Source organism: Zerene cesonia, chromosome 20 (genome assembly GCF_012273895.1).
Source record: "Zerene cesonia ecotype Mississippi chromosome 20, Zerene_cesonia_1.1, whole genome shotgun sequence".
Taxonomy (NCBI): Eukaryota; Metazoa; Arthropoda; class Insecta; order Lepidoptera; family Pieridae; genus Zerene; species Zerene cesonia.
Genome location: NC_052121.1, coordinates 171,278 through 183,530, shown reverse-complemented (window position 1 = coordinate 183,530; position 12,253 = coordinate 171,278). Strand labels below are relative to the sequence as shown.

At 30.4% G+C, this 12,253-nt stretch overlaps 1 long non-coding RNA gene across 1 annotated transcript in view; it reads right to left on the bottom strand.

Annotated features, from left to right (window-relative positions):
* Positions 1 to 1,050: 1,050 nt before the first annotated feature.
* Positions 1,051 to 12,253, bottom strand: part of LOC119835183 — a 52,944-nt gene continuing 41,741 nt past the window's right edge. Inside the window, exon 3 of the long non-coding RNA XR_005288031.1 lies at positions 1,051 to 1,071. This is a non-coding gene — a long non-coding RNA (uncharacterized LOC119835183). The remainder of the gene's footprint in view (positions 1,072 to 12,253) is intronic.

The following is a 12,253-nucleotide window of genomic DNA, read 5'->3' as shown; positions in this document are numbered from 1 at the left end:
GTGTTTCAATTTACGCGTGCCATACAAACGGAAAATAAAACAGAACAAAACAGAATTGCTCCAGGGCAAGTAGAGAATATGTTACTGCGGCGGTTCGTATCCTCTGTTTTCTACCATACGCGGGGGCTGAGCTGGTGGTTCGCCTGACGGTAAGCGATGACCACCGCCCATGAACATTTGTACCGTCAGCTATTTGCACAGGGCTTGCGTCTTAGTTCCTTTGCCGACAATGACATAAAAAAATCAACACTTTATTATGTTAATACGTATGACCATGTTTGAGAAAATAACAAATTCACTATTATTAATGATCCCGAATGTCAAAGAAAGCATTAATTCAGTAGCTAGCAGCCGCTTTTCAAAGATTTCACAAATGTTATCATGAAATTCTCAACTCTATACAAAAACAAATAATGTCACAAAAATATCGAATGCAAATACGAATACAGCAAGAACGAGTAATAAAATCTACTTCATTAAATAAATATATCCCCATTATATTCTATTCATTCGTATGAATAAGAAAACATTTGGAATTTGGCGCGAAGCCAGCTCTTGTGAAAGATACGCCTAATTCGCGCCGCAGCTATTTGTTTGGAGATTTTAAAGAATAACATCCAATTATTCACTTAATTTTATTTAAAGACAGCGATAAATTATAAATAAAGTCGGTTTACTTGACGCCGCTTTTAGAGTTTTGGATCTCAAACAAAATTAGATTTAAACTGCTAAGTCATTGAGTTGAGTTATGTGAAGCGCCTTGTTTTATGGGTGAGGAGGGCTAATGCTACTGACGTGTAATTAATTAAAGGTTAAAGGCATATACAAGAACAACTCGTAACAAAGTAACAGATCAATGTATAGACGATTATCTTCTCATATCTGAAATATTGATTTATAAAGTGATATTTTGTTTGTATTGTGTAAGTTTATCAGTTCCATCGTTAGCTTAATATATTCTTTATTATATATAAGGTATTAGTGTTTGTTATTTATACAAAACAAGTTAGTATACATACATACTGTTAGTTTTAAATATGGCAATTGAGGTTTTCCGAATGATGTTCAAATCTGTAACAAACATATCAAATCAATAAACACAATTAACACTAACTCAAAAGTCCGAATTTTCACTATGGCGGCTAACCTCAACATAGACTAACTATCAAGTCTATTATATTATTACCACAGATAACATATACCAATTATTATAATGCGGAGTGTATTGTAATCATATAAAAGACAATTCTTTAGCTCAATGGACGGAACTCAGCAGTTACACCGCAGTATTATTTATATATAGTTCCATATGTTCAAAACATGTTATCGTATATTTAATGTTTAAATAATTCTATTGAAAAACTTCCGTCAATTGGTCAATTTATTCACCCGGAAAATGCAAATCTGTGGGAGCTGATTATATTCCCTACTGTCCAACTCATAAATTGGGTTTTCCGTGACATTTATTGGGCTTCAATTTATTTTTCACATATTTTAGTTTGAAGATAATTATTATTTTGAATATAAAAGTAGACCCATAGATAACATGTGAGCAGACAGTTTCTCCATTTCTTATAAGAATAAGCAGATTTTAAACATACAATTGTTGAAAGCTGTAATTGAAACATAATTAAACAGTTACTTTTTCTCAAGAAAATAAAAATTGAATCGGAGATAGAAATGTGTACGAATATAATTATTTCTATGGCCTAAGTGCTTTTCCAGTATACATATTATCTCTGTTCCAAATTTGATACATTTCAAATAAGTAACAAAGATATAAATCGCTACAAACTTTTACGTTTTAAATAGTAGTGTGCATACATTCGATTAATTGTTTATGCACTAAAGAGTAACAAACATACTGTAAATTCTCAAAAACTGTTGCGTTGATGACATTAGCAGGAAGGGATGTTTGATAATCACTATATTCCTTGTTCACGGAATATACTGTAATTCTCGAAAACCAATCTTCGCTGCACTGATTAGCTCTATAAAGATTAACCACAACCACACTTGACAAAGAGTCGTTTGGTGTGAATCAGAATTATGTTGGGAAGTATACATACAAATAGGAAATATTTCGTTCATATGGAAAACAATAGGGACTTAAATATAGTTCATTGTTTCCATCTTCGTTATGAAATATTTCCTTTACTAGGATAACCAAGACACTCTGTTATTAAGTTGATGTATTTATATGATCAATACATACATTGATTAAATAAATTCTACTGATGATAAAATACATTGGATACAAAGTTTTATTTCACATCATTAATTATTATATTGTCAATATTTCCCAAGATTTAACGTAAGACATCTTCCTTCGCGGACAGCATTTATTTTTAATTTACGATATTAATACTATCTTACAAGAAGTCCCTTGTACACATACCTACATAAAAGTATAAAAAGGAGGCAATTCACATATTTCACTCTGTATGATCATGAATTTTCTATTAATTATTAAATAGATGATAACACGTATTGAAGCGGGTTAGCACACAAAAATGTCTGTCCATGCAGTTGCCATACTGTCGTGGCTAACGTGATCAACTAAGAGCGAACCCATATGAGATGAATTAAAATAATAACAAAAGGTCCATCAGGCGGTTACACAAAACGTACTCGTTTATTTGTATCGCATCCAATTCCCCGCTAGACGCGACACACTCCTTCGTATTTGAGTCCATATTGCAAACAATGCAGCGTACGTACTGCGATGACTATCTATCACCTTGCAAATATCAACATGTACCGTAAATATATTTAAGTACCAGTGTTTCGCCCTGGCTTCATCCATGGTTGATTTTATATCGGCTAGAGTAATCGGGGATCTCGTACATAATATATAACGAAGAAATAAATTTTTAAATAGGAGTAGTTAGTTAGTAGTCTCTAGTTAGTTTTTAATAATTAGTAGTAATTAGTCTCAGTAGTCTGAGATTAGCGCGTTGAAACAAACGAAGAAACTCTTCAGCTGTATTTTATTGTAACAGAGATGCCTTCTTTTTATGTTATAAAATGTTACATTGAAAGATTTAATAAAATTAAATAATAAAGTACTATTTAATTGTATACTATAATGAATTTACTCATCTCAAATTGATTTTCAAGTAGATACACCTTATTCCATTAAAGACGTCAAACAAATGAAGTAAACACTTCTGCAAGTAATTTACAATGTACTAGGAACAATTGAATGTTAAAAATATATTTTTTATATTCATTTATTGAGGAGTAAAATAGACATTGAAATAAATGGTAGAAATACGAAATATTGCAATACATTATGAATTAATGTTAATCCTAAAATTAAAAGGAAATGGTTGAAGGAAAATATAAAAATACGCTGAGTACATTAAATGATTTTAGTTGGATTCGTTAAAAATAAAGTTGGTTATTGGCTGATACCATTTTCAATCAGCCTCTCAAAGGTCAAGGGGACGAGATAAAAATGTAAACAATAGGACCGTTACCAGGTAATGCTTCGATAGTGAGGGATTATTACCTGTCAGTATCTTTATAAGTAATCTTTCTATCCGGCGTTTCTTTCTACAGGTACAGATTAGGAACATTTCGCTTTCATTTTATAAAGTAATAGATATACATATAATCCGTGAAATGAAAATTTAAATTCAATAGCGCAATTCAGGGTGGGAACCGCTACCAAAACTAACATTTTCAAGAGAATCATATATATGGCTCCCCAAATCCTATAACAAATATAACTCGGAACAGAATGCATTTTAAAAGGAGAATTAACAAAACTTTCCAACCGCATGAAAGTTCTGCTTTTAATAATAAGTAGAAAGCTTTTACATTCACTTAGTTTTTTATGTTTTCTCTTAAGATGTTCAGAGCGGTGTTCCCACTTGTCATTCATTATCTTGTTCCGATTTGGTTTAATTATGACAACGAGTACTATTTTAAACTGTTTTAATAGTTTTTGCACTTAGGAGACTTTAATGAATACTAACTAAAATTGCATAAAAGAACCTTTACCAAATGTTAATGGAAATAATGAGGTAATTTTAATAAAATCTATCCCTTTTTGTATCGTGTGAATAAATAAATTATGCTATTATGTTTTACACGAACGAAACGTAGCAGAAAAAAAATTGATAATATATGAATATACCAATTTTTGCTTCATTTTTGTGCAAATAATTCCGTTAAATAAATAAAATAAAGTATCGGAATTTAAAGTTTACCACTGGATGGCTAGTGGGGTGATAAATAACTGTAAAATCAACGACGTTCTAAATTAAATTTCTCACAGCAGAAACACAGCGGAGACTGAGTTCGAAAGTTTTAATAACAAAACAAATAAACTGTAACATTAATATTATGTTCCTTGTGAACGCGGATCCAGAGTAGTAACATCAGTTACTATTATTTTATTGTATTCTTATAACAGTTACAATCTTAAGAGTAAACACAAGTATGCTATAATGAACATGCTGCAACCGTCATTTAACCATGCTGAAAAACACAGTTGTAAAAATAATACTTTACATATAATTAGATTAAGAATGACTGCATTTTAGAAAACTCTTGAAATTTTTATTTACGTATCTTACGTTATGCACACACTTTTTTATATTATTTATTTATATCTGAACCAGCAAACTTGTTTTTATCGTATATGTACACTGATACACCTGACCTGCATACAAATTCGAATCTCGTATTTCACTACTTTCAAGTCTTATTTTCGTGACCAAAAGGAGTCTACATGTCCCAGCGAGTTACACTTAGTTTGACAATTATTTATGACCTTTTACCCCTTCTAAGGATACCCCCACAAAACGAATTTGATTTTCCTTTTCACAGATAAAATATATTTTTATATACATCATGTTTTTTAATATAAATTTCAGGTAGTGATGCGTTAAATGAAACATTAATTCTTTATCTAAACTTTTCTCGTAATCTCATAACGTAATGTTAAGAAACTTATCTGACGGAGTTCTAGGTAATTTTTTCTCAGAAAATTAACGTGAAATTCAAAATTTAATTTTGACAAGATTGAGTGAGATTTTACTGAGGAATACCTGGGGGATTTACACGAACACATTTTAAACATAGCTTAACATTTGTTTCTTTTCGACTTTATTTCATTTTTAACATTATTTTTAATCATAATTGATGTCAAACTTTTTGCTGAGGGAACAACATTTTGTGTATTTAATTACCGATTACAACAATTTCCAGCGGTTACAATATTACGAAATCTCTCTTTTGTTCTTATTCTTATACTTTTATTATAATTTTGGTTCGTTCAACAATATCCAATACAACATTGTCCTAGAATCTAGATGAAAAACTTTAGACTAAATGTATGGGAATGTAAGTATCTAATCTATATTTTTTTTTTATTAACTATAAAGTAATCTGTGGCTTCTTGGAAAACAAAACTTAAAATTAGATCAATTTCAAAGAAGAAAAAAGCATTCAAATTTACATCCAATTCTTTATATGTTTATTAGGAGTATAATAAGTTACCATTTAATATATTAATTTTTTTACACGGTATGAATAATATTACCCACCAAAGTTTATCGACGTATGCCGCGTCAATTAATACATAAAGAAACCTCTTGTATTAGTATCATACTATCGTATCAGATGTGATTAAAATGCCTCAATAACACGTGATGAGAGGATATAGTCGCCTGAATGGCGCGAAACTGATATTGAATGCGGAAATGTAGGTCGTGCCGTAATTAACCACTATTGATCCTGTATTAGTTTATTTGTGGTAATTTACAGTTTGATGTTATTGTGAACTGAATTGAAGGCAATCTTACACTATATTTTTATTTAAACTAGCTTTCCTCTGGTGAATTCGCCGCGTCAAAGGAACATTAATTCACTATTTAAAACTTTTCTAGTACATAGAAAATTTGTAATTGCGCTTCCACGTACCTAAATATCCCATTTCATGGTAATTCTATAATTTCAATACTAAATAAGCATAAAACGATCGTAATTTAAAACAGAATGAACTTTTTAATAATTGAAGTAATATTTAAAAAAATTCTAAATTAGTGATGTCTTGATGGGTTGAGTGTTTTTACACGCTTTTTATTAGCTTCACCTGTATGTTTGTTTGTAACCGACTTCTTTGGGCGCGATTTTGACCCACTTTAAACGGCCAGATTTCGTTCAAACTTTGTAGATTTATTGAGGACCGATGACAATACACTAATTTGATAAAATTATTCCATTTTTCAATTTGCAAAATATGATAAAAGCGTGTTTTTTAGTTTTTTTAAACTATTATAATGTATTATTGGATTAATAACAATTATAATAGTTACTATATAAATAGTTTTTTACGTATGAAACACATCCCTTTATAAGCACAATTTTATTGAGTATATCATAAATGTAAAAATTGATATTTTAGCTTCGTTTTTGTTTAAAACTTTATCTTCTCATATAATCACGTGAACAATGTTTCACGTTACCACTAACGAATGCTGGAATTTCCACTAAAATGCGCTGTTAACTTAATGATATCATTTAATTAAGACCACAAAATCTCGTCATAGAACATTTACTACGGGTAAGCTAACGTACTCTGCATTGCATATGAATGACGAGGATTCCCGCTTAATTAGAGAATGTTCTGAATTACACCAAACTCATATAATACAATCATTCTAAAATTAAAATGAAACTCTACACTCATCCCTAAGCCATATATTTCAATTTTAATCTCTTTTTTTAATTATTTCCTAGTATACTAGCTTTCCCCCGTGGCTTGGTTTTGTTTTACCCGCAGATTCTCCGTTCGCAGAATTTTCGGGATAGCAACTATTCTATACCCTTCTGCGAGTATTAAGCTAAGGTAAGGAGCGAGGAAGATACACACTAACAGACGGAATTACTTTGGTATATATATATTATCAGTAGGAATCAGATCAGAGCTCATGGATCCACTACTAACTAATGTATCTCCACTTTTGTATCCATTGAATATCATTGAATATATGAATCTTAGCAATACTCACTAATAAAGGGTTCGGTGACAGTATAAACGTCGCATGCATCGGCAGATATAAGCTCGCTAATGGAAGAAAAACATGTCACAACAGAAGCAATCCTTATCACTGAACTACACGATTCTGAGTTATGCATACAATAACATAACTCAAGAATAAGAAGGAAAATAGAATGTTATTGTAACTGAAGATCAGCTCGAATACTTTCCCGCGATATTGTTAACTTTAACATAATAATATAACTTCTATATTTCCAAACTCAACATAAACATCTCGTGAAATATATATTGTTATTGAAAATAGACACTCTCCTTAATGGAAATTATTGTTCGGATAAGAATTCATTGAATTAATTTCGTGTTATTGTTTAACTTTTCAGAGACATATTCAATAATTCAGTATTTCATGGCCGTTATTTAGAATCGATTGAGTAATATTTATTTTCCATATCTGGAAAGTATATTTGAAAAGTTACAGAGATTTCTAGCTGCCCCTCAATCATAACTCGTTAGAAGTAAAGTATAACAAGTTTCAAGAACTACTTGTGAAAAAAAAATCCGACGGAATTTCTAAAAGTTATGCATGACATAAAAATCAAATGAAGTAATCTAGTGTACATAAAAAATCTAATGCTAATATCATATTAGTGTACGTACGTGTTGCGTAAATTTCCTAAGAATATAACACTTTAAACACTTCGCATTATGTCTTCTACAAAAAGACCTCTTATGAGGCATTCAATTTGAAAATAGTTTTGTCAAGTCACGTATAAAATATTAAACTATACGATGATTAATTAAAAAAAATTGTAAACGAAGCATCTTATATTATTAACTAATGTCTAATGCATTATGTATCAAAAATTAAAGCAATAAAAATGTACACAACGCATATGTAAAAATCAAATTAATTAATCAAACAAAAGAAGTCTTTAATATACTGTATAAACACAAACCAAACTAAACCAGTTAAAAACGTATCGACGACATATTTGTTAAGTAGTTTTAAAGGACAATCAATCTCCCTGTATCTAGGGATGACACTTTAAGTTGTGTACTGTCATCGCAGTGATTGATGTGGACGTCAGATTTCAATACGTTGGCATTTGATCAAAGGCCCACAATATATCACGTATAAAAAAACCTCATGTAAAGGTCTCAGACCTTTGAATTATGCGCAACTAAGGCTATGAGATTTAAAAGATGTATAATCTTACTAAATAGATACAATTCACAAAAGACTTCTTTATTTAATATATCTCACTAGTTTACTTGATATTTACCAAAAAACCATAAAACGTATATCGATACTTATAAAAAATATTATGTTCTTAATGTTTAATTGTTTTTTTAGTAAAGTAGTATTTCTATATGACATTCATATAGACGTTTCCAGAATACTTTTTATATTAAGAGCCTTATCCTTACCATTTTAACTTATAAATGTGAAAGTGTGTTATTTTCTCTTTCATTTATGTCGCAACAGAGCGACTTTGTGATATGATTTTTATGTCAGGAGAAGACAGTCTAGAGGTATAAGCTACTTCTTACTGCGTTGAATCAACTCATATTTATAATGGGTATTACATTTCCTAAAAACATTTCTTATATTCTATAAAACGTTATCGATTGGTCTTGAACAATATATGTCTGCTAAAGTGTTTTATGACTACAGTAATTGAATTTACTGCTTATTAGTCCAATACAAATATCAATATGAACGAAAACAACATTTCCATACAAACACGGTTCGGATCGTAAAACAAAAGCAGGTGACATTGTCTTGTTTATGTCCCAAACGAAAATGAGACGGTTTATGGCCACTTTATAGGCTTATGTTCATTATATTGGCCGAGTGCGAGTCTACGAGCTTTTGTTCGTTTACCTGTAATTCATAAACAATTGATGTGGAATAGCTTTTTGTTCACGAATGCCTTTTAAATTTATCTTTTAAATATTTTGGAAGGACTTCATGAAAAACTTTTGATAAAAAGGTATGCGAGAGCAAAGTATATTATTAATGAAATTATTGTGGAATATGTAACTCCATGAAATGTTGTCCCTTTATAACCACAGGACATTTCATTATTATGTATCATATGAATTTAAAAGAGCATTTGTGGAGTTTCTTGTCTGCTATTTTCTATAGAAACTTCTTTCGAACTTGTTGTAAGTTACAAATTATGTACTTAAATGATTCAAAATACTTTTATAAAAAATGAATGTATGAATGAATGTTTAAATTTAAGTTTAAAAAGGAATACTTGGTTCAGTATGGAATTTTATATAATTTTACATAATTTTGCGATGAAAATAGTTTTCAACGCTACGCTCTAATACCGGTTGGCAGCTGAGATGCTTCCTGTTGCGACGACACGAACTTTTTCATGGGCTTGTGTTTCACATTCACAAAACATCATTTGTATGATAAATACTAATATAGTAAATGTTAGCGATCAAAAACTATATTTAAACAGTTGTTGCCTATGAATATTAACGATCAACCCATATTTCTACAACTTTTGTTAAGTTAGTTTAGAATCGAAAATGTCATTGATTGAGTTTTCGATAATAGATAACAACAATAATACTTAACAATGCAGCCGCAAGCTACCAATAAAAGAGAGATAGATAATATAGAATTGAAAACATTAATATAAATTATACTTATAATTAAATTTAATAAGCCCTTGTTTAGCGAGAGCCAAATCAACTGCTTTAATAAATTTTTGCGATTATTTATGTAGTTTGGTTCTACTATTTGGTACAATGATAGATAGCACGATACTAGTAATTCAACTATTAATTAACAAAACCAACAGTCTCCTAATTGAGTTTAGTTGAGTTTGTTCTGCAAGCGGTGAGGTCTCCACAATGCTAAGGGTCATTACCTAACAGGGCTAAGGGGTTTTAAAGTATAAAGCTATATATTCATTTATTCAAAACTTATAACTCAATCTAAGTTCGGACAAACCTAACCCCGTATGAAATAATAGATTTGTTATTACAAGTTGAGATTATTTTGCATCGAAGGTACATCTTTTTGTCTAAAATTCCTAGCTACAATGTTCATAGTATACTTCTTGTTATTAGGTACTGCTTTACAAGTTCATTATGTATACAAACAACATACCTATATACATATAAACAGTATATCTTTTATATACTTACTTGTTAAATTTCAATGGCATTAAAATTTACATAATTTCGGTTGTTTTGTATTGAACTCATTATATTGTACTTGAACATATTTTAATGAAATTATTATAATATCGGAACAATCATTATCGCTATTTGTTATACATTCATGAATAAATTCGACAAAATATTATGAATATTTATCACTTCGCCGTTTATATAATATTTTAGTAAGCTTTCAAATACGATATTATTGCATCCAGTTGCTTGAATATTTACACTTCGCCTGTCAAAATGTTCATGAATTCCAATTTATTTAAATGTCAAATGCGTAATTCGCCCACTTATTCGAATTTAAATATCGTAAAGTTTCCTTTGAATGCTTTTTATATGCATTTTGTTTGTATGTTTTGACTTGAATTTATACAAGCAAATGGTAGGTCATGGCCTACATCTTCAAATTATGTTCTTTTTATCGTATTCGACAATTTCTATCAGCGTTAACTAGAACCTTACATTGCAATGGTTATATTATATCAGTTCTATATTAAGGTTATTTTGAGTGCCATGGTCAGTAAGCAATACTAAGTTTTGATATGTCAGTCTGTCTGTCTGTCTCCTCACAGTTTAGATAAAAAGACTGATGGTACTAGAAAGGTGAGATTTGTGCATGAGAATACAAATAAATAACTCCGAAAAAGTAGGAAATTATACGAAATTTTTTACAACTCCGTGAATAAATCGTTAGATGTCGCTAGTCAGTCGTATCTCACTATTGTTACATATCCGAGTAAAACTACGAAACCCTTCACTGCGTGTGACCCGACACACACTTGACCGCTTATAATTCATTAAGATAGTATTAATATTTACGCCCGGGTTCCCAAAAAGTGTGTGGTCAAGTTTTTTGTTTAGTTACTTGGCATAACTAAATCAACATAATAATTAATTGTTCACTGAAATTGGAAAACTAACTGTCCTTTAACAAAATTATATAACTTACTTATGAAGAAATTAAATGTGTTTTTTTTTGCATGTTCTTATAAAGGGGGATATTTTTTCAAATTAATTAATTTTTCAAACCATGGCTGACCTTTGCCCGTCAGTTAGGAAGCGGTAACAAAAAGCCAATTAAAAGTTGTTAAGGCGATTACCTCTCTGTATACAAAGCGGTTTACTCTTTCTTCTCATTATCATTTATATCACTTTAATTACTTTTAAATCATTGCTTAAACTGATTCAAGTTAATTCAAACTTTATACGTAATTATTTAACAATAAAATAAAATTTATAAACCATAATTTTTAATTTTTCAGTTCAGTTCTATACAAATCAATTTCCTTTGCAAACAAATTTTGACCATCATAAAGATTATAGTATAAAAGTATAATATAATACAAGATTAGTAGATAGTCCCTAATTTTCAAAATCGAAAACAAAGCCAGAGAACAATAGAATAAGTTGAAACTGTAAAACCATTGTAATATCAAGTCAGGGATATCGCAATATCGGAAATGTAATTAGACACGGCACCCCCCCCCCCCGTGCCTCGCCCGAACACCCTAAAGCTTGCTTCTCAAACTACACACTAGCTAAAGTCTGAGGTTCATATATGAGAGATATTCCATACAATATACTTAATCAGTAATCATTACATTTATCCTAAGAAATTGAACCAATCTTTTTACAAAAACATGCAAACAACAAATTGTGTTCAAGTTAAAATTAATTACTTGATCGAGCCTGTCGATATAGTTTAATCGAATACATGAGCTTTATAAGTTTACTAAGACCACTGCATTACAAAAAAAAAAACAGAAAAATGATTGAAATGCCTCGTAGACAGCGGTGGCTTAGTGGTGAGGACCTCGGACGATATCGATAAGTCGGGGGTTCGAGACAAGGCGAGTGTGCAAGAAATAGATTTTTAAATTAGTCTGCGCATGTGGATGCACATGTTTGCGTGCACACTGCTCGAAACGGGAAAGGAAAACATCTTATGGAAACCGGCAAGTCCAAGTTTAACTCCGGATGAGTTTAAGTTTTAATTACTATCCTATTATGTAATAATAGACATTGAATAAGGTAACATCATTCACA